Here is a 24,172-nt window from a genome sequence, read left to right on the forward strand (position 1 = left end):
CTAGACAGAATGAGTCAGGTTACAGACCATGTAGCTAGGACCCCTAGACAGTCAGGTTACAGACCATGTAGCTAGGACCCCTAGACAGTCAGGTTACAGACCATGTAGCTAGGACCCCTAGACAGTCAGGTTACAGACCATGCTAGACAGTCAGGTTACAGACCATGTAGCTAGGACCCCTAGACAGTCAGGTTACAGACCATGTAGCTAGGACCCTAGACAGTCAGGTTACAGACCATGTAGCTAGGACCCTAGACAGTCAGGTTACAGACCAGTAGGACCCTAGACAGAATGAGTCAGGTTACAGACCATGTAGCTAGGACCCCTAGACAGTCAGGTTACAGACCATGTAGCTAGGACCCCTAGACAGTCAGGGTTAGGACCCCAGACCAGGTTACAGACCTAGGACCCTAGACAGTCAGGTTACAGACCATGTAGCTAGGACCCTAGACAGTCAGGTTACAGACCATGTAGCTAGGACCCTAGACAGTCAGGTTACAGACCATGTAGCTAGGACCCTAGACAGTCAGGTTACAGACCATGTAGTAGGACCCAGACAGTCAGGTTACAGACCATGTAGCTAGGACCCTAGACAGTCAGGTTACAGACCATGTAGCTAGGACCCTAGACAGTCAGGTTACAGACCATGTAGCTAGGACCCCTAGACAGTCAGGTTACAGACCATGTAGCTAGGACCCTAGACAGTCAGGTTACAGACCATGTAGCTAGGACCCCTAGACAGTCAGGTTACAGACCATGTAGCTAGGACCCTAGACAGTCAGGTTACAGACCATGTAGCTAGGACCCTAGACAGTCAGGTTACAGACCATGTAGCTAGGACCCTAGACAGTCAGGTTACAGACCATGTAGCTAGGACCCTAGACAGTCAGGTTACAGACCATGTAGCTAGGACCCTAGACAGTCAGGTTACAGACCATGTAGCTAGGACCCTAGACAGTCAGGTTACAGACCATGTAGCTAGGACCTCTAGACAGTCAGGTTACAGACCATGTAGCTAGGACCCTAGACAGTCAGGTTACAGACCATGTAGCTAGGACCCTAGACAGTCAGGTTACAGACCATGTAGCTAGGACCCCTAGACAGTCAGGTTACAGACCATGTAACTAGGACCCCTAGACAGTCAGGGTACAGACCATGTAACGAGGACCCCTAGACATAATGATTCAGGTTACAGACCATGTAGCTAGACCCCCTAGACAGTCAGGTTACAGACCATGTAGCTAGGACCCTAGACAGTCAGGTTACAGACCATGTAGCTAGGACCCTAGACAGTCAGGTTACAGACCATGTAGCTAGGACCCTAGACAGTCAGGTTACAGACCATGTAGCTAGGACCCTAGACAGTCAGGTTACAGACCATGTAGCTAGGACCCTAGACAGTCAGGTTACAGACCATGTAGCTAGGACCCCTAGACAGTCAGGTTACAGACCATGTAGCTAGGACCTCTAGACAGTCAGGTTACAGACCATGTAGCTAGGACCCCTAGACAGTCAGGTTACAGACCATGTAGCTAGGACCCCTAGACAGTCAGGTTACAGACCATGTAGCTAGGACCCTAGACATAATGAGTCAGGTTACAGACCATGTAGCTAGGACCCCTAGACAGTCAGGTTACAGACCATGTAGCTAGGACCCCTAGACAGTCAGGTTACAGACCATGTAGCTAGGACCCTAGACATAATGAGTCAGGTTACAGACCATGTAGCTAGGACCCCTAGACAGTCAGGTTACAGACCATGTAGCTAGGACCCCTAGACAGTCAGGTTACAGACCATGTAGCTAGGACCCCTAGACAGTCAGGTTACAGACCATGTAGCTAGGACCCCTAGACAGTCAGGTTACAGACCATGTAACTAGGACCCCTAGACAGTCAGGTTACAGACCATGTAGCTAGGACCCTAGACATAATGAGTCAGGTTACAGACCATGTAGCTAGGACCCCTAGACAGTCAGGTTACAGACCATGTAGCTAGGACCCCTAGACAGAATGAGTCAGGTTACAGACCATGTAGCTAGGACCCTAGACAGTCAGGTTACAGACCATGTAGCTAGGACCCCTAGACAGTCAGGTTACAGACCATGTAACTAGGACCCCTAGACAGTCAGGTTACAGACCATGTAGCTAGGACCCTAGACAGTCAGGTTACAGACCATGTAGCTAGGACCTCTAGACAGTCAGGTTACAGACCATGTAGCTAGGACCCTAGACAGTCAGGTTACAGACCATGTAGCTAGGACCCTAGACAGTCAGGTTACAGACCATGTAGCTAGGACCCTAGACAGTCAGGTTACAGACCATGTAGCTAGGACCTCTAGACAGTCAGGTTACAGACCATGTAGCTAGGACCCTAGACAGTCAGGTTACAGACCATGTAGCTAGGACCTCTAGACAGTCAGGTTACAGACCATGTAGCTAGGACCCCTAGACCCATGTAGCTAGGACCCCTAGACAGTCAGGTTACAGACCATGTAGCTAGGACCCCTAGACAGTAATGAGTCAGGTTACAGACCATGTAGCTAGGACCCCTAGACAGTCAGGTTAAAGACCATAAGCTAGGACCCCTAGACAGTCAGGTTACAGACCATGTAGCTAGGACCTCTAGACAGTCAGGTTACAGACCATGTAGCTAGGACCCCTAGACAGTCAGGTTACAGACCATGTAGCTAGGACCCCTAGACAGAATGAGTCAGGTTACAGACCATGTAGCTAGGACCCCTAGACAGTCAGGTTACAGACCATGTAGCTAGGACCCCTAGACAGTCAGGTTACAGACCATGTAACTAGGACCCCTAGACAGTCAGGTTACAGACCATGTAGCTAGGACCCTAGACAGTCAGGTTACAGACCATGTAGCTAGGACCCTAGACAGTCAGGTTACAGACCATGTAGCTAGGACCCTAGACAGTCAGGTTACAGACCATGTAGCTAGGACCCTAGACAGTCAGGTTACAGACCATGTAGCTAGGACCCTAGACAGTCAGGTTACAGACCATGTCAGGGTCTAGACAGTCAGGTTACAGACCATGTAGCTAGGACCCTAGACAGTCAGGTTACAGACCATGTAGCTAGGACCTCTAGACAGTCAGGTTACAGACCATGTAGCTAGGACCCCTAGACAGTCAGGTTACAGACCATGTAGCTAGGACCCCTAGACAGTCAGGGTACAGACCATGTAGCTAGGACCCCTAGACATAATGAGTCAGGTTACAGACCATGTAGCTAGGACCCCTAGACAGTCAGGTTACAGACCATGTAGCTAGGACCCCTAGACAGTCAGGTTACAGACCATGTAGCTAGGACCCTAGACAGTCAGGTTACAGACCATGTAGCTAGGACCCCTAGACAGTCAGGTTACAGACCATGTAGCTAGGCCCCTAGACAGTCAGGTTACAGACCATGTAGCTAGGACCCTAGACAGGTTAATGAGTCAGGTTACAGACCATGTAGCTAGGACCCCTAGACAGTCAGGTTACAGACCATGTAGCTAGGACCCTAGACAGTCAGGTTACAGACCATGTAGCTAGGACCCTAGACAGTCAGGTTACAGACCATGTAGCTAGGACCCCTAGACAGTCAGGTTACAGACCATGTAGCTAGGACCCCTAGACAGTCAGGTTACAGACCATGTAGCTAGGACCCTAGACATAATGAGTCAGGTTACAGACCATGTAGCTAGGACCCCTAGACAGTCAGGTTACAGACCATGTAGCTAGGACCCCTAGACAGAATGAGTCAGGTTACAGACCATGTAGCTAGGACCCCTAGACAGTCAGGTTACAGACCATGTAGCTAGGACCCTAGACAGTCAGGTTACAGACCATGTAGCTAGGACCCCTAGACAGTCAGGTTACAGACCATGTAGCTAGGACCCCTAGACAGTCAGGTTACAGACCAGGTAGACAGTCAGGTTACAGACCATGTAGCTAGACCCCAGACAGTCAGGTTACAGACCATGTAGCATAATGAGTCAGGACCCTAGCTAGGACCCTAGACAGTCAGGTTACAGACCATGTAGCTAGGACCCCTAGACACAGTCAGGTTACAGACCATGTAGCTAGGACCCCTAGACAGTCAGGTTACAGACCATGTAGCTAGGACCCCTAGACAGTCAGGTTACAGACCATGTAGCTAGGACCCCTAGACAGTCAGGTTACAGACCATGTAGCTAGGACCCCTAGACAGTCAGGTTACAGACCATGTAGCTAGGACCCTAGACAGTCAGGTTACAGACCATGACCTCTAGACAGTCAGGACCATGTAGCTAGGACAGTCAGGTTACAGACCATGTAGCTAGGACCCTAGACAGTCAGGTTACAGACCATGTAGCTAGGACCCTAGACAGTCAGGTTACAGACCATGTAGCTAGGACCTCTAGACAGTCAGGTTACAGACCATGTAGCTAGGACCCTAGACAGTCAGGTTACAGACCATGTAGCTAGGACCTCTAGACAGTCAGGTTACAGACCATGTAGCTAGGACCCCTAGACAGTCAGGTTACAGACCATGTAGCTAGGACCCCTAGACAGTCAGGGTACAGACCATGTAACGAGGACCCCTAGACATAATGAGTCAGGTTACAGACCATGTAGCTAGGACCCCTAGACAGTCAGGTTAAAGACCATGTAGCTAGGACCCCAGTCAGACAGTCAGGTTACAGACCATGTAGCTAGGACGCCTAGACAGTCAGGTTACAGACCATGTAGCTAGGACCCCTAGACAGTCAGGTTACAGACCATGTAGCTAGGCCCCTAGACAGTCAGGTTACAGACCATGTAGCTAGGACCCTAGACATAATGAGTCAGGTTACAGACCATGTAGCTAGGACCCCTAGACAGTCAGGTTACAGACCATGTAGCTAGGACCCCTAGACAGAATGAGTCAGGTTACAGACCATGTAGCTAGGACCCCTAGACAGTCAGGTTACAGACCATGTAGCTAGGACCCTAGACAGTCAGGTTACAGACCATGTAACTAGGACCCCTAGACATTCAGGTTACAGACCATGTAGCTAGGACCCTAGACAGTCAGGTTACAGACCATGTAGCTAGGACCTCTAGACAGTCAGGTTACAGACCATGTAGCTAGGACCCTAGACAGTCAGGTTACAGACCATGTAGCTAGGACCCTAGACAGTCAGGTTACAGACCATGTAGCTAGGACCCTAGACAGTCAGGTTACAGACCATGTAGCTAGGACCTCTAGACAGTCAGGTTACAGACCATGTAGCTAGGACCCTAGACAGTCAGGTTACAGACCATGTAGCTAGGACCTCTAGACAGTCAGGTTACAGACCATGTAGCTAGGACCCCTAGACAGTCAGGTTACAGACCATGTAGCTAGGACCCCTAGACAGTCAGGGTACAGACCATGTAACGAGGACCCCTAGACATAATGATTCAGGTTACAGACCATGTAGCTAGACCCCCTAGACAGTCAGGTTACAGACCATGTAGCTAGGACCTCTAGACATAATGAGTCTATGTAGCTAGGACCCCTAGACATGAGTCAGGTTACAGACCATGTAGCTAGGACCCCTAGACAGTCAGGTTACAGACCATGTAGCTAGGACCCCTAGACAGTCAGGTTACAGACCATGTAGCTAGAACCCCTAGACAGTCAGGGTACAGACCATGTAAGTAGGACCCTAGACAGTCAGGTTACAGACCATGTAGCTAGGACCTCTAGACAGTCAGGTTACAGACCATGTAGCTAGGACCTCTAGACAGTCAGGTTACAGACCATGTAGCTAGGACCCTAGACAGTCAGGTTACAGACCATGTAGCTAGGACCTCTAGACAGTCAGGTTACAGACCATGTAGCTAGGACCCTAGACAGTCAGGTTACAGACCATGTAGCTAGGACCTCTAGACGGTCAGGTTACAGACCATGTAGCTAGGACCCTATACAGTCAGGTTACAGACCATGTAGCTAGGACCCTAGAATGTCAGGTTACAAACCATGTAGCTAGGACCCTAGACAGCCAGGTTACAGACCATGTAGCTAGGACCCTAGACAGTCAGGTTACAGAACATGTAGCTAGGACCCTAGACAGTCAGGTTACAGACCATGTAGCTAGGACCCCTAGACAGTCAGGTTACAGAACATGTAGCTAGGACCCCTAGACATAATGAGTCTATGTAGCTAGGACCTCTAGACATAATGAGTCTATGTAGCTAGGACCTCTAGACATAATGAGTCTATGTAGCTAGGACCCCTAGACATAATGAGTCTATGTAGCTAGGACCCCTAGACATAATGAGTCTATGTAGCTAGGACCTCTAGACATAATGAGTCTATGTAGCTAGGACCTCTAGACATAATGAGTCTATGTAGCTAGGACCTCTAGACATAATTAGTCTATGTAGCTAGGACCTCTAGACATAATGAGTCTATGTAGCTAGGACCTCTAGACATAATGAGTCTATGTAGCTAGGACCTCTAGACATAATGAGTCTATGTAGCTAGGACCTCTAGACATAATCAGTCTATGTAGCTAGGACCTCTAGACATAATGAGTCTATGTAGCTAGGACCTCTAGACATAATGAGTCTATGTAGCTAGGACCTCTAGACATAATGAGTCTATGTAGCTAGGACCTCTAGACATAATGAGTCTATGTAGCTAGGACCTCTAGACATAATGAGTCTATGTAGCTAGGACCTCTAGAAATAATGAGTCTATGTAGCTAGGACCTCTGGACATAATGAGTCTATGTAGCTAGGACCCCTAGACATAATGAGTCTATGTAGCTAGGACCTCTAGACATAATGAGTCTATGTAGCTAGGACCCCTAGACATAATGAGTCTATGTAGCTAGGACCCCTAAACATAATGAGTCTATGTAGCTAGGACCTCTAGACATAATGAGTCTATGTAGCTAGGACCCCTAGACATAATGAGTCTATGTAGCTAGGACCTCTAGACATAATGAGTCTATGTAGCTAGGACCCCTATACAGAATGAGTCTATGTAGCTAGGACCCCTAGACATAATGAGTCTATGTAGCTAGGACCCCTAGACATAATGAGTCTATGTAGCTAGGACCTCTAGACATAATGAGTCTATGTAGCTAGGACCCCTAGACATAATGAGTCTATGTAGCTAGGACCCTAGACATAATGAGTCTATGTAGCTAGGACCTCTAGACATAATGAGTCTATGTAGCTAGAACCCCTAGACATAATGAGTCTATGTAGCTAGGACCCCTAGACATAATGAGTCTATGTAGCAAGGACCTCTAGACATGAGTCTATGTAGCTAGGACCCCTAGACATAATGAGTCTATGTAGCTAGGACCCCTAGACATAATGAGTCTATGTAGCTAGGACCTCTAGACATAATGAGTCTATGTAGCTAGGACCTCTAGACATAATGAGTCTATGTAGCTAGGACCTCTAGAAATAATGAGTCTATGTAGCTAGGACCTCTGGACATAATGAGTCTATGTAGCTAGGACCCTAGACATAATGAGTCTAGTAGCTAGGACCTCTAGACATAATGAGTCTATGTAGCTAGGACCCTAGACATAATGAGTCTATGTAGCTAGGACCCTAAACATAATGAGTCTATGTAGCTAGGACCTCTAGACATAATGAGTCTATGTAGCTAGGACCCCTAGACATAATGAGTCTATGTAGCTAGGACCTCTAGACATAATGAGTCTATGTAGCTAGGACCCCTATACAGAATGAGTCTATGTAGCTAGGACCCCTAGACATAATGAGTCTATGTAGCTAGGACCCCTAGACATAATGAGTCTATGTAGCTAGGACCTCTAGACATAATGAGTCTATGTAGCTAGGACCCCTAGACATAATGAGTCTATGTAGCTAGGACCCTAGACATAATGAGTCTATGTAGCTAGGACCTCTAGACATAATGAGTCTATGTAGCTAGAACCCCTAGACATAATGAGTCTATGTAGCTAGGACCCCTAGACATAATGAGTCTATGTAGCAAGGACCTCTAGACATGAGTCTATGTAGCTAGGACCCCTAGACATAATGAGTCTATGTAGCTAGGACCCCTAGACATAATGAGTCTATGTAGCTAGGACCCCTAGACATAATGAGTCTATGTAGCTAGGACCCCTAGACAGTCAGGTTACAGACCATGTAGCTAGGACGCCTAGACAGTCAGGTTACAGACCATGTAACTAGGACCCCTAGACAGTCAGGTTACAGACCATGTAGCTAGGACCCCTAGACAGAATGAGTCAGGTTACAGACCATGTAGCTAGGACCCCTAGACAGTCAGGTTACAGACCATGTAGCTAGGACCCCTAGACAGAATGAGTCAGGTTACAGACCATGTAGCTAGGACCCCTAGACAGTCAGGTTACAGACCATGTAGCTAGGACCCCTAGACAGTCAGGTTACAGACCATGTAACTAGGACCCCTAGACAGTCAGGTTACAGACCATGTAGCTAGGACCCTAGACAGTCAGGTTACAGACCATGTAGCTAGGACCTCTAGACAGTCAGGTTACAGACCATGTAGCTAGGACCCTAGACAGTCAGGTTACAGACCATGTAGCTAGGACCCTAGACAGTCAGGTTACAGACCATGTAGCTAGGACCCTAGACAGTCAGGTTACAGACCATGTAGCTAGGACCTCTAGACAGTCAGGTTACAGACCATGTAGCTAGGACCCTAGACAGTCAGGTTACAGACCATGTAGCTAGGACCTCTAGACAGTCAGGTTACAGACCATGTAGCTAGGACCCCTAGACAGTCAGGTTACAGACCATGTAGCTAGGACCCCTAGACAGTCAGGTTACAGACCATGTAACTAGGACCCTAGACATAATGAGTCAGGTTACAGACCATGTAGCTAGGACCCCTAGACAGTCAGGTTAAAGACCATGTAGCTAGGACCCTAGACAGTCAGGTTACAGACCATGTAGCTAGGACCCCTAGACAGTCAGGTTACAGACCATGTAGCTAGGACCCCTAGACAGTCAGGTTACAGACCATGTAGCTAGGACCCCTAGACAGTCAGGTTACAGACCATGTAGCTAGGACCCCTAGACAGTCAGGTTACAGACCATGTAGCTAGGACCCTAGACAGTCAGGTTACAGACCATGTAGCTAGGACCCTAGACAGTCAGGTTACAGACCATGTAGCTAGGACCCTAGACAGTCAGGTTACAGACCATGTAGCTAGGGTTAGACAGTCAGGTTACAGACCATGTAGCTAGGACCCTAGACAGTCAGGTTACAGACCATGTAGCTAGGACCTCTAGACAGTCAGGTTACAGACCATGTAGCTAGGACCCCTAGACAGTCAGGTTACAGACCATGTAGCTAGGACCCCTAGACAGTCAGGTTACAGACCATGTAGCTAGGACCCTAGACATAATGAGTCAGGTTACAGACCATGTAGCTAGGACCCCTAGACAGTCAGGTTACAGACCATGTAGCTAGGACCCTAGACAGTCAGGTTACAGACCATGTAGCTAGGACGCCTAGACAGTCAGGTTACAGACCATGTAGCTAGGACCCCTAGACAGTCAGGTTACAGACCATGTAGCTAGGACCCCTAGACAGTCAGGTTACAGACCATGTAGCTAGGACCCTAGACATAATGAGTCAGGTTACAGACCATGTAGCTAGGACCCCTAGACAGTCAGGTTACAGACCATGTAGCTAGGACCCCTAGACAGAATGAGTCAGGTTACAGACCATGTAGCTAGGACCCCTAGACAGTCAGGTTACAGACCATGTAGCTAGGACCCTAGACAGTCAGGTTACAGACCATGTAGCTAGGACCCCTAGACAGTCAGGTTACAGACCATGTAGCTAGGACCCTAGACAGTCAGGTTACAGACCATGTAGCTAGGACCTCTAGACAGTCAGGTTACAGACCATGTAGCTAGGACCCTAGACAGTCAGGTTACAGACCATGTAGCTGGGACCCTAGACAGTCAGGTTACAGACCATGTAGCTAGGACCCTAGACAGTCAGGTTACAGACCATGTAGCTAGGACCTCTAGACAGTCAGGTTACAGACCATGTAGCTAGGACCCTAGACAGTCAGGTTACAGACCATGTAGCTAGGACCCTAGACAGTCAGGTTACAGACCATGTAGCTAGGACCCCTAGACAGTCAGGTTACAGACCATGTAGCTAGGACCCCTAGACAGTCAGGGTACAGACCATGTAGCTAGACAGGACCCCTAGACATAATGATTCAGGTTACAGACCATGTAGCTAGACCCCTAGACAGTCAGGTTACAGACCATGTAGCTAGGACCTCTAGACATAATGAGTCTATGTAGCTAGGACCCCTAGACATGAGTCAGGTTACAGACCATGTAGCTAGGACCCCTAGACAGTCAGGTTACAGACCATGTTACAGACCTAGGACCCCTAGACAGTCAGGTTACAGACCATGTAGCTAGGACCCCCTAGACACCCCTAGACAGTCAGGTTACAGACCATGTAGCTAGGACCCTAGACATAATGAGTCAGGTTACAGACCATGTAGCTAGGACCCCCTAGACAGTCAGGTCAGGTTACAGACCATGTAGCTAGGACCCCTAGACAGTCAGGTTACAGACCATGTAGCTAGGACCCTAGACAGTCAGGTTACAGACCATGTAGCTAGGACCCTAGACAGTCAGGTTACAGACCATGTAGCTAGGACCTCTAGACAGTCAGGTTACAGACCATGTAGCTAGGACCCTAGACAGTCAGGTTACAGACCATGTAGCTAGGACCTCTAGACAGTCAGGTTACAGACCATGTAGCTAGGACCCCTAGACAGTCAGGTTACAGACCATGTAGCTAGGACCACTAGACAGTCAGGGTACAGACCATGTAACGAGGACCCCTAGACATAATGAGTCAGGTTACAGACCATGTAGCTAGGACCCCTAGACAGTCAGGTTAAAGACCATGTAGCTAGGACCCCTAGACAGTCAGGTTACAGACCATGTAGCTAGGACGCCTAGACAGTCAGGTTACAGACCATGTAGCTAGGACCCCTAGACAGTCAGGTTACAGACCATGTAGCTAGGACCCCTAGACAGTCAGGTTACAGACCATGTAGCTAGGACCCTAGACATAATGAGTCAGGTTACAGACCATGTAGCTAGGACCCCTAGACAGTCAGGTTACAGACCATGTAGCTAGGACCCCTAGACAGAATGAGTCAGGTTACAGACCATGTAGCTAGGACCCCTAGACAGTCAGGTTACAGACCATGTAGCTAGGACCCCTAGACAGTCAGGTTACAGACCATGTAACTAGGACCCCTAGACAGTCAGGTTACAGACCATGTAGCTAGGACCCTAGACAGTCAGGTTACAGACCATGTAGCTAGGACCTCTAGACAGTCAGGTTACAGACCATGTAGCTAGGACCCTAGACAGTCAGGTTACAGACCATGTAGCTGGGACCCTAGACAGTCAGGTTACAGACCATGTAGCTAGGACCCTAGACAGTCAGGTTACAGACCATGTAGCTAGGACCTCTAGACAGTCAGGTTACAGACCATGTAGCTAGGACCCTAGACAGTCAGGTTACAGACCATGTAGCTAGGACCTCTAGACAGTCAGGTTACAGACCATGTAGCTAGGACCCCTAGACAGTCAGGGTACAGACCATGTAGCTAGGACCCCTAGACAGTCAGGGTACAGACCATGTAACGAGGACCCCTAGACATAATGATTCAGGTTACAGACCATGTAGCTAGACCCCCTAGACAGTCAGGTTACAGACCATGTAGCTAGGACCTCTAGACATAATGAGTCTATGTAGCTAGGACCCTAGACATGGTTACAGACCATGTAGCTAGGACCCCTAGACAGTCAGGTTACAGACCATGTAGCTAGGACCCCTAGACAGTCAGGTTACAGACCATGTAGCTAGGACCCCTAGACAGTCAGGTTACAGACCATGTAGCTAGGACCCCTAGACAGTCAGGTTACAGACCATGTAGCTAGGACCCCTAGACAGTCAGGTTACAGACCATGTAGCTAGGACGCCTAGACAGTCAGGTTACAGACCATGTAGCTAGGACCCCTAGACAGTCAGGTTACAGACCATGTAGCTAGGACCCCTAGACAGTCAGGTTACAGACCATGTAGCTAGGACCCTAGACATAATGAGTCAGGTTACAGACCATGTAGCTAGGACCCCTAGACAGTCAGGTTACAGACCATGTAGCTAGGACCCTAGACAGAATGAGTCAGGTTACAGACCATGTAGCTAGGACCCCTAGACAGTCAGGTTACAGACCATGTAGCTAGGACGCCTAGACAGTCAGGTTACAGACCATGTAGCTAGGACCCTAGACAGTCAGGTTACAGACCATGTAGCTAGGACGCCTAGACAGTCAGGTTACAGACCATGTAGCTAGGACCCCTAGACAGTCAGGTTACAGACCATGTAGCTAGGACCCCTAGACAGTCAGGTTACAGACCATGTAGCTAGGACCCTAGACATAATGAGTCAGGTTACAGACCATGTAGCTAGGACCCCTAGACAGTCAGGTTACAGACCATGTAGCTAGGACCCCTAGACAGAATGAGTCAGGTTACAGACCATGTAGCTAGGACCCCTAGACAGTCAGGTTACAGACCATGTAGCTAGGACCCCTAGACAGTCAGGTTACAGACCATGTAACTAGGACCCCTAGACAGTCAGGTTACAGACCATGTAGCTAGGACCCTAGACAGTCAGGTTACAGACCATGTAGCTAGGACCTCTAGACAGTCAGGTTACAGACCATGTAGCTAGGACCCTAGACAGTCAGGTTACAGACCATGTAGCTAGGACCCTAGACAGTCAGGTTACAGACCATGTAGCTAGGACCCTAGACAGTCAGGTTACAGACCATGTAGCTAGGACCTCTAGACAGTCAGGTTACAGACCATGTAGCTAGGACCCTAGACAGTCAGGTTACAGACCATGTAGCTAGGACCTCTAGACAGTCAGGTTACAGACCATGTAGCTAGGACCCCTAGACAGTCAGGTTACAGACCATGTAGCTAGGACCCCTAGACAGTCAGGGTACAGACCATGTAACGAGGACCCCTAGACATAATGAGTCAGGTTACAGACCATGTAGCTAGGACCCCTAGACAGTCAGGTTAAAGACCATGTAGCTAGGACCCCTAGACAGTCAGGTTACAGACCATGTAGCTAGGACGCCTAGACAGTCAGGTTACAGACCATGTAGCTAGGACCCTAGACAGTCAGGTTACAGACCATGTAGCTAGGACCCCTAGACAGTCAGGTTACAGACCATGTAGCTAGGACCCTAGACATAATGAGTCAGGTTACAGACCATGTAGCTAGGACCCCTAGACAGTCAGGTTACAGACCATGTAGCTAGGACCCCTAGACAGAATGAGTCAGGTTACAGACCATGTAGCTAGGACCCCTAGACAGTCAGGTTACAGACCATGTAGCTAGGACCCCTAGACAGTCAGGTTACAGACCATGTAACTAGGACCCCTAGACATTCAGGTTACAGACCATGTAGCTAGGACCCTAGACAGTCAGGTTACAGACCATGTAGCTAGGACCTCTAGACAGTCAGGTTACAGACCATGTAGCTAGGACCCTAGACAGTCAGGTTACAGACCATGTAGCTAGGACCCTAGACAGTCAGGTTACAGACCATGTAGCTAGGACCCTAGACAGTCAGATTACAGACCATGTAGCTAGGACCTCTAGACAGTCAGGTTACAGACCATGTAGCTAGGACCCTAGACAGTCAGGTTACAGACCATGTAGCTAGGACCTCTAGACAGTCAGGTTACAGACCATGTAGCTAGGACCCCTAGACAGTCAGGTTACAGACCATGTAGCTAGGACCCCTAGACAGTCAGGGTACAGACCATGTAACGAGGACCCCTAGACATAATGATTCAGGTTACAGACCATGTAGCTAGACCCCCTAGATAGTCAGGTTACAGACCATGTAGCTAGGACCTCTAGACATAATGAGTCTATGTAGCTAGGACCCCTAGACATGAGTCAGGTTACAGACCATGTAGCTAGGACCCCTAGACAGTCAGGTTACAGACCATGTAGCTAGGACCCCTAGACAGTCAGGTTACAGACCATGTAGCTAGAACCCCTAGACAGTCAGGGTACAGACCATGTAAGTAGGACCCTAGACAGTCAGGTTACAGACCATGTAGCTAGGACCTCTAGACAGTCAGGTTACAGACCATGTAGCTAGGCCCTCTAGACAGTCAGGTTACAGACCATGTAGCTAGGACCCTAGACAGTCAGGTTACAGACCATGTAGCTAGGACCCTAGACAGTCAGGTTACAGACCATGTAGCTAGGACCCTAGACAGTCAGGTTACAGACCATGTAGCTAGGACCTCTAGACGGTCAGGTTACAGACCATGTAGCTAGGACCCTATACAGTCAGGTTACAGACCATGTAGCTAGGACGCCTAGAATGTCAGGTTACAAACCATGTAGCTAGGACCCTAGACAGCCAGGTTACAGACCATGTAGCTAGGACCCTAGACAGTCAGGTTACAGAACATGTAGCTAGGACCCTAGACAGTCAGGTTACAGACCATGTAGCTAGGACCCCTAGACAGTCAGGTTACAGAACATGTAGCTAGGACCCCTAGACATAATGAGTCTATGTAGCTAGGACCTCTAGACATAATGAGTCTATGTAGCTAGGACCTCTAGACATAATGAGTCTATGTAGCTAGGACCCCTAGACATAATGAGTCTATGTAGCTAGGACCCCTAGACATAATGAGTCTATGTAGCTAGGACCTCTAGACATAATGAGTCTATGTAGCTAGGACCTCTAGACATAATGAGTCTATGTAGCTAGGACCTCTAGACATAATTAGTCTATGTAGCTAGGACCTCTAGACATAATGAGTCTATGTAGCTAGGACCTCTAGACATAATGAGTCTATGTAGCTAGGACCTCTAGACATAATGAGTCTATGTAGCTAGGACCTCTAGACATAATCAGTCTATGTAGCTAGGACCTCTAGACATAATGAGTCTATGTAGCTAGGACCTCTAGACATAATGAGTCTATGTAGCTAGGACCTCTAGACATAATGAGTCTATGTAGCTAGGACCTCTAGACATAATGAGTCTATGTAGCTAGGACCTCTAGACATAATGAGTCTATGTAGCTAGGACCTCTAGAAATAATGAGTCTATGTAGCTAGGACCTCTGGACATAATGAGTCTATGTAGCTAGGACCCCTAGACATAATGAGTCTATGTAGCTAGGACCTCTAGACATAATGAGTCTATGTAGCTAGGACCCCTAGACATAATGAGTCTATGTAGCTAGGACCCCTAAACATAATGAGTCTATGTAGCTAGGACCTCTAGACATAATGAGTCTATGTAGCTAGGACCCCTAGACATAATGAGTCTATGTAGCTAGGACCTCTAGACATAATGAGTCTATGTAGCTAGGACCCCTATACAGAATGAGTCTATGTAGCTAGGACCCCTAGACATAATGAGTCTATGTAGCTAGGACCCCTAGACATAATGAGTCTATGTAGCTAGGACCTCTAGACATAATGAGTCTATGTAGCTAGGACCCCTAGACATAATGAGTCTATGTAGCTAGGACCCTAGACATAATGAGTCTATGTAGCTAGGACCTCTAGACATAATGAGTCTATGTAGCTAGAACCCCTAGACATAATGAGTCTATGTAGCTAGGACCCCTAGACATAATGAGTCTATGTAGCTAGGACCCTAGACATAATGAGTCTATGTAGCTAGGACCCCTAGACATGAGTCTATGTAGCTAGGACCCCTAGACATAATGAGTCTATGTAGCTAGGACCCCTAGACATAATGAGTCTATGTAGCTAGGACCCCTAGACATAATGAGTCTATGTAGCTAGGACCCTAGACATAATGAGTCTATGTAGCTAGGACCTCTAGACATAATGAGTCTATGTAGCTAGGACCTCTAGACATAATGAGTCTATGTAGCTAGGACCTCTAGACATAATGAGTCTATGTAGCTAGGACCTCTAGACATAATGAGTCTATGTAGCTAGACCTCTAGACATAATGAGTCTATGTAGCTAGGACCTCTAGACATAATGAGTCTATGTAGCTAGGACCTCTAGACATAATGAGTCTATGTAGCAAGGACCTCTAGACATAATGAGTCTATGTAGCTAGGACCTCTAGACATAATGAGTCTATGTAGCTAGGACCTCTAGACATAATGAGTCTATGTAGCTAGGACCTCTGGACATGATGAGTCTGTAGCTAGGACCCTAGACATAATGAGTCTATGTAGCTAGGACCTCTAGACATAATGAGTCTATGTAGCTAGGACCCCTAGACATAATGAGTCTATGTAGCTAGGACCCCTAAACATAATGAGTCTATGTAGCTAGGACCTCTAGACATAATGAGTCTATGTAGCTAGGACCCCTAGACATAATGAGTCTATGTAGCTAGGACCTCTAGACATAATGAGTCTATGTAGCTAGGACCCCTATACAGAATGAGTCTATGTAGCTAGGACCCCTAGACATAATCAGTCTATGTAGCTAGGACCCCTAGACATAATGAGTCTATGTAGCTAGGACCTCTAGACATAATGAGTCTATGTAGCTAGGACCCCTAGACATAATGAGTCTATGTAGCTAGGACCCTAGACATAATGAGTCTATGTAGCTAGGACCTCTAGACATAATGAGTCTATGTAGCTAGAACCCCTAGACATAATGAGTCTATGTAGCTAGGACCCCTAGACATAATGAGTCTATGTAGCTAGGACCTCTAGACATAATGAGTCTATGTAGCTAGGACCCCTAGACATGAGTCTATGTAGCTAGGACCCCTAGACATAATGAGTCTATGTAGCTAGGACCCCTAGACATAATGAGTCTATGTAGCTAGGACCCCTAGACATAATGAGTCTATGTAGCTAGGACCCCTAGACATAATGAGTCTATGTAGCTAGGACCTCTAGACATAATGAGTCTATGTAGCTAGGACCTCTAGACATAATGAGTCTATGTAGCTAGGACCTCTAGACATAATGAGTCTATGTAGCTAGAACCTCTAGACATAATGAGTCTATGTAGCTAGGACCTCTAGACATAATGAGTCTATGTAGCTAGGACCTCTAGACATAATGAGTCTATGTAGCTAGGACCTCTAGACATAATGAGTCTATGTAGCTAGGACCTCTAGACATAATGAGTCTATGTAGCTAGGACCTCTAGACATAATGAGTCTATGTAGCTAGGACATCTAGACATAATGAGTCTATGTAGCTAGGACCTCTGGACATAATGAGTCTATGTAGCTAGGACCCCTAGACATAATGAGTCTATGTAGCTAGGACCTCTAGACATAATGAGTCTATGTAGCTAGGACCCCTAGACATAATGAGTCTATGTAGCTAGGACCCCTAAACATAATGAGTCTATGTAGCTAGGACCTCTAGACATAATGAGTCTATGTAGCTAGGACCCCTAGACATAATGAGTCTATGTAGCTAGGACCTCTAGACATAATGAGTCTATGTAGCTAGGACCCCTATACAGAATGAGTCTATGTAGCTAGGACCCCTAGACATAATGAGTCTATGTAGCTAGGACCCCTAGACATAATGAGTCTATGTAGCTAGGACCTCTAGACATAATGAGTCTATGTAGCTAGGACCCCTAGACATAATGAGTCTATGTAGCTAGGACCCTAGACATAATGAGTCTATGTAGCTAGGACCTCTAGACATAATGAGTCTATGTAGCTAGAACCCCTAGACATAATGAGTCTATGTAGCTAGGACCCCTAGACATAATGAGTCTATGTAGCTAGGACCTCTAGACATAATGAGTCTATGTAGCTAGGACCCCTAGACATAATGAGTCTATGTAGCTAGGACCCCTAGACATAATGAGTCTATGTAGCTAGGACCCCTAGACATAATGAGTCTATGTAGCTAGGACCCCTAGACATATTGAGTCTATGTAGCTAGGACCCCTAGACATAATGAGTCTATGTAGCTAGGACCCCTAGACATAATGAGTCTATGTAGCTAGGACCCCTAGACATAATGAGTCTATGTAGCTAGGACCCCTAGACATATTGAGTCTATGTAGCTAGGACCCCTAGACATAATGAGTCTATGTAGCTAGGACCCTAGACATAATGAGTCTATGTAGCTAGGACCCCTAGACATAATGAGTCTATGTAGCTAGGACCCCTAGACATAATGAGTCTATGTAGCTAGGACCCCTAGACATAATGAGTCTATGTAGCTAGGACCTCTAGACATAATGAGTCTATGTAGCTAGGACCCCTAGACATAATGAGTCTATGTAGCTAGGACCCCTAGACATAATGAGTCTATGTAGCTAGAACCCCTAGACATAATGAGTCTATGTAGCTAGGACCTCTAGACATAATGAGTCTATGTAGCTAGGACCTCTAGACATAATGAGTCTATGTAGCTAGAACCCCTAGACATAATGAGTCTATGTAGCTAGGACCCCTAGACATAATGAGTCTATGTAGCTAGGACCTCTAGACATAATGAGTCTATGTAGCTAGAACCCCTAGACATAATGAGTCTATGTAGCTAGAACCCCTAGACCAGAGCAGCAGAAACAGAAGGCTACCTATAAAACAACATAGACCTTGCAGTAGCTCAGTAGCTTTGATTTACACACACACACACACACACACATGTGCACACGCATGCACACACGCATGCACCCACGCACACGCACACACACACAGACCAGTGTGATGCTCTATATAGTTGGTGTCCCCATTTGTCTCAGTATCAGGGAGAGACTCTCCCATTCACATGTAAACCAGGTCACCTAGTTCCTGTTGCTGGGGAACATCTATTCTCTTTCTGGTGGGGGTGTACACATGCCTCTCTTTGGGGGGGTGTACACATGCCTCTCTATGGTGGGTGGGGGGTATACATGCCTTTCTCTGGTGGGGGTATACATGCCTCTCTCTGGTGGGGGTATACATGCCTCTCTCTGGTGGGGGGGGTATACATGCCTCTCTCTGGTGGGGGGGTGGTGGTGTCTGCACGTGGATGAGCGTGCGTGTGGTTTCAGATTTTAGAAGTTGCTATAGCAACTTGCCTTGAATCCTATCAGCAGCGAAAGCCAGTGTTTGCAGGGTGATGTCACAGAGCTCAGTGTTCTGAACTAAACAGAATTTCACTAAACTGAGTTTCTGCCAAAGTCACATGATCAGATGGTCACTCAAGGGTTAAACATAAATGAGAAACTCCTGCAAGGATCAAGATGTGTTGGGTTGTGTATGTAAACTCCGCAAAAAAATAAACGTCCTCTCACTGTCAACATGTCAAACTTAAACATGTGTACATTTTTGTATGAGCATAACAAGATTCAACAACTGAGACATAAACTGAACAAGTTCCACAGACATGTGACTAACAGAAATTGAATAATGTGTCCCTGAACAAAGGGGGGTTAAAATCAAAAGTAACAGTCAGTATCTGGTGTGGCCACCAGCTGCATTAAGTACTGCAGTGCATCTCCTCCTCATGGCCTGCACCAGATTTGACAGTTCTTGCTGTGAGATGTTACCCCACTCTTCCACCAAGGCACCTGCAAGTTCCCCGGACATTTCTGGGGGGAATGGCCCTAGCCCTCACCCTCCGATCCAACAGGTCCAAGACGTGCTCAATAGGATTGAGATCCGGGCTCTTCGCTGGTCATGGCAGAACACTGACATTCCTGTCTTGCAGGAAATCACGCACAGAACGAGCAGTCTCACAGTACGGACATAGCAATTTATTGCCCTGGCCACATCTGCAGTCCTCATGTCTCCTTGCAGCATGCCTACGGCATGTTCGCGCAGATGAGCAGGGGCCCTGGGCATCTTTCTTTTGGTGTTTTACAGAGTCAGTAGAAAGGCCTCTTTAGTGTCCTAAATTTTCATAACTGTGACCTTAATTGCCTACTGTCTGTAAGCTGTTAGTGTCTTAACGACCATTCCACAGGTGCATGTTCATTAATTGTTTATGGTTCTCTGAACAAGCATGGGAAACAGTGTTTAAACCTTTTTCAATGAAGATCTGTGAAGTTATTTAGATTTTTACTAATTATCTTTGAAAGACAGGGTCCTGAAAAATGGACGTTTCTTTTTTTGCTGAGTTTTTTTAGGAGAGGTTATAATAGCATCATGGTCCCCACACACCATCAATCAGAACCAGAGAGAGAGAGAGGGTCCCTGTATGGTCCAGTTGGTAGAGAATTTGGCACTTCAACAGCCAGGGTTGTGGGTTAGATTACTACAAGGGGACCAGTATAAGAAGTGATGCACTCACTACTGTCGCTCTGGCTAAACACTTACAGTTGAAGTCGGAAGATTACATACACTTAAAAAAGCCAGACTACGGTTTGCAACTGCACATGGAGAAATGTCCTCTGGTCTGATGTAACAAAAAAATAGAACTGTTTGGCCATAATGACCATCGTTATGTTTGGAGGGAAAAGGAGGAGGCTTGCAAGCCAACGAACACCATCCCAACAGTGAAGCACGGGGGTGGCAGCATCATGTTGTGGGGGTGCTTTGCTGCAGGAGAGACTGGTGCACTTCATAAAATAGATGACATCATGAGAAAGGAAAATTAAGTGGATATATTGAAGCAACATCTCAAGACATCAGGAAGTTAAAGCTTGGTCATAAATGGGTCTTCCAAATGGACAATGACCCCAGGCATACTTCCAAAGCTGTGGCAAAATGGCTTAAGGACAACAAAGTCAAGGTATTGGAGTTGCCATCACAAAGCCCTGACCTCAATCCTATAGAACATTTGTGGGAAGAACTGAAAAAGCGAGTGCGAGCAAGGAGGCCTACAAAGCTGACTCAGTTACACCAGCTCTGTCAGGAGGAATGGGCCAAAATTCCTTATTGTGGGAACCTTGTGAAAGGCTACCCAAAACGTTTGATCCAAGTTAAACAATTTAAAGGCAATGCTACCAAATACTAATTGAGTGTATGTAAACTTCTGACCCACTGGGAATGTGATGAAAGAAATCAAATCTGAAATGAATCATTCTCTCTACTATTATTCTGACATTTCACAGTCTGAAAATAAAGTGGTGATCCTAACTGACCTAAGACAGGACATTTACTAGGATTTACTAGTAAATGTCTGCCAACACCTCATTTGGCCGCCTTTCTTTCCAGTTCTCTGCTGCCTGTGACTGGAACGAATTGCAAAAATCGCTGAAGTTGGAGACTTTTATCTCCCTCACCAACTTCAAACATCTGCTATCTGAGCAGCTAACCGATCGCTGCAGCTGTACATAGTCCATCGGTAAATAGCCCACCCATTTTTACCTACCTCATCCCCATACTGTTTTTATTTATTTACTTCTCTGCTCTTTTGCACACCAATATCTCTACCTGTACATGACCATCTGATCATTTATCACTCCAGTGTTAATCTGCTAAATTGTAATTATTCGCCTACCTCCTCATGCCTTCTGCACACAATGTATATAGATTCTTTTTTTTCTACTGTGTTATTGACTTGTTTATTGTTTATTGTTTACTCCATGTGTAACTTTGTGTTGTTGTCAGTTCACACTGCTTTGCTTTATCTTGGCCAGGTCGCAGTTGTAAATGAGAACGTGTTCTCAACTAGCCTACCTGGTTAAATAAAGGTGTTCTCAACTAGCCTACCTGGTTAAATAAAGGTGTTCTCAACTAGCCTACCTGGTTAAATAAAGGTGTTCTCAACTAGCCTACCTGGTTAAATAAAGGTGTTCTCAACTAGCCTACCTGGTTAAATAAAGGTGTTCTCAACTAGCCTACCTGGTTAAATAAAGGTGTTCTCAACTAGCCTACCTGGTTAAATAAAGGTGTTCTCAACTAGCCTACCTGGTTAAATAAAGGTGTTCTCAACTAGCCTACCTGGTTAAATAAAGGTGTTCTCAACTAGCCTACCTGGTTAAATCTGTTCTCAACTAGAAGACCTGGTTAAATAAAGGTGTTCTCAACAGCCTCAGTTAAATAAAGGTGTTCCAACCAGTGTCTGGTTAAAAGAAGGTGTTCTCAACTAGGACCTACCTGGAAGTCAGTGTTACAACTAGCCTACCTGGTTGTAAAGGTGTTGGCAACTAGCCTACCTGGTTAAATAAAGGTGTTCTCAACTAGCCTACCTGGTTAAATAAAGGTGTTCTCAACCAGCCTACCTAGTTAAATAAAGGTGTTCTCAACTAGACCTGGTTAAATAAAGGTGTTCTCAACTAGCCTACCTGGTTAAATAAAGGTGTTCTCAACTAGCCTACCTGGTTAAATAAAGGTGTTCTCAACTAGCCTACCTGGTTAAATAAAGGTGTTCTCAACTAGCCTACCTGGTTAAATAAAGACCAACTAGCCTACCTGGACCTAAAGGTGACTAGTACCAGGTTAAATAAAGGTGTTCTCAACTAGCCTACCTGGTTAAATAAAGGTGTTCTCAACTAGCCTACCTGGTTAAATAAAGTGTTCTCAACTAGACCTAGTTAAATAAAGGTTCAACTAGCCTACCTGGTTAAAGTGGTGTTGGCAACTAGACCACCTGGTTAAATAAAGGTGTTCTCAACTAGCCTACCTGGTTAAATAAAGGGTTCTCAACTAGACCTGGTTAAACCAGTGTCTGCCTACCTGGTTAAATAGACCAGGTGTTCTCAACTAGCCTACCTGGTTAAATAAAGGTGTTCTCAACTAGCCTACCTGGTTAAATAAAGGTGTTGGCAACTAGCCTACCTGGTTAAATAAAGGTGTTCTCAACAGCCTACCAGTTAAATAAAGGTGTTCTCAACTAGCCTACCTGGTTAAATAAAGGTGTTCTCAACTAGCCTACCTGGTTAAACAAAGGTGAAATAAAATAAAATGACATTTTAAAAAAAAAGAAGGATTTACTAGGATTAAATGTCAGGAATTGTGAAAAACTGAGTTTAAATGTATTTGGCTAAGGTGTTGGTAGACTTCCGACTTCAACTGTACATAGATCTTTATTCTTTACACCGTTTTAACAGCTAAACAGACATAGGAGATCAAGATGTAGAGTCTTTCCACAGTTTTAATATGACTAAATACACAGGACATCTAGAGATTAATAAAATAAATATAATAACATAAAATAAAAATGACATTCTAAACACACCTTCATAGCTAGTCTTTCACAGTCTTAACAAGGCTAACTGCACCTACATGTTTTACATATGCAAAAAGTATGTGTGTTTGTCTATGGAGATTGCATGGCTAGACAGTCATTTTTACAGACCGAACCAGTGTCTGAATCCAGTTATTTGAAGGGGTGTCCACATACTTTTGTAATTACACCCTTGAGTCAATACAAGTTCAAATCACTTTCGGCAGTGATTTCAGCTATGCGTCGCTAAAAGCTGTGCACGACCGGATTGGACAATATTTGTACATTTTTCATTAAAACATTCTTCAAGCTCTGTCAAGTACTTGGCATGCAACCAGTGTATATTTGGCCGTGTGTTCAAAGTGTTTTTGTCCCGCTGAAAGGTGAATTTGTCCTCCAGTGTCTGTTGGCAAGAAGACCATGTAGCTAGGACCTCTAGACAGTCAGGTTACAGACCGAACCAGTGTCTGTTGGCAAGAAGACCATGTAGCTAGGACCTCTAGACAGTCAGGTTACAGACCGAACCAGTGTCTGTTGGCAAGAAGACCATGTAGCTAGGACCTCTAGACAGTCAGGTTACAGACCGAACCAGTGTCTGTTGGCAAGAAGACCATGTAGCTAGGACCTCTAGACAGTCAGGTTACAGACCGAACCAGTGTCTGTTGGCAAGAAGACCATGTAGCTAGGACCTCTAGACAGTCAGGTTACAGACCGAACCAGTGTCTGTTGGCAAGAAGACCATGTAGCTAGGACCTCTAGACAGTCAGGTTACAGACCGAACCAGTGTCTGTTGGCAAGAAGACCATGTAGCTAGGACCTCTAGACAGTCAGGTTACAGACCGAACCAGTGTCTGTTGGCAAGAAGACCATGTAGCTAGGACCTCTAGACAGTCAGGTTACAGACCGAACCAGTGTCTGTTGGCAAGAAGACCATGTAGCTAGGACCTCTAGACAGTCAGGTTACAGACCGAACCAGTGTCTGTTGGCAAGAGACCATGTAGCTAGGACCTCTAGA

General features: G+C 46.3%; 1 protein-coding gene across 1 annotated transcript in view; it reads right to left on the minus strand.

The window, feature by feature from the left end:
* The window catches only part of LOC115125098 (metabotropic glutamate receptor 5-like), a 113,012-nt gene that overhangs the window by 72,430 nt on the left and 16,410 nt on the right, over positions 1-24,172 (minus strand). The window lies entirely within an intron of this gene.

Source organism: Oncorhynchus nerka, linkage group LG19 (genome assembly GCF_034236695.1).
Source record: "Oncorhynchus nerka isolate Pitt River linkage group LG19, Oner_Uvic_2.0, whole genome shotgun sequence".
NCBI classification, from domain to species: domain Eukaryota; kingdom Metazoa; phylum Chordata; class Actinopteri; order Salmoniformes; family Salmonidae; genus Oncorhynchus; species Oncorhynchus nerka.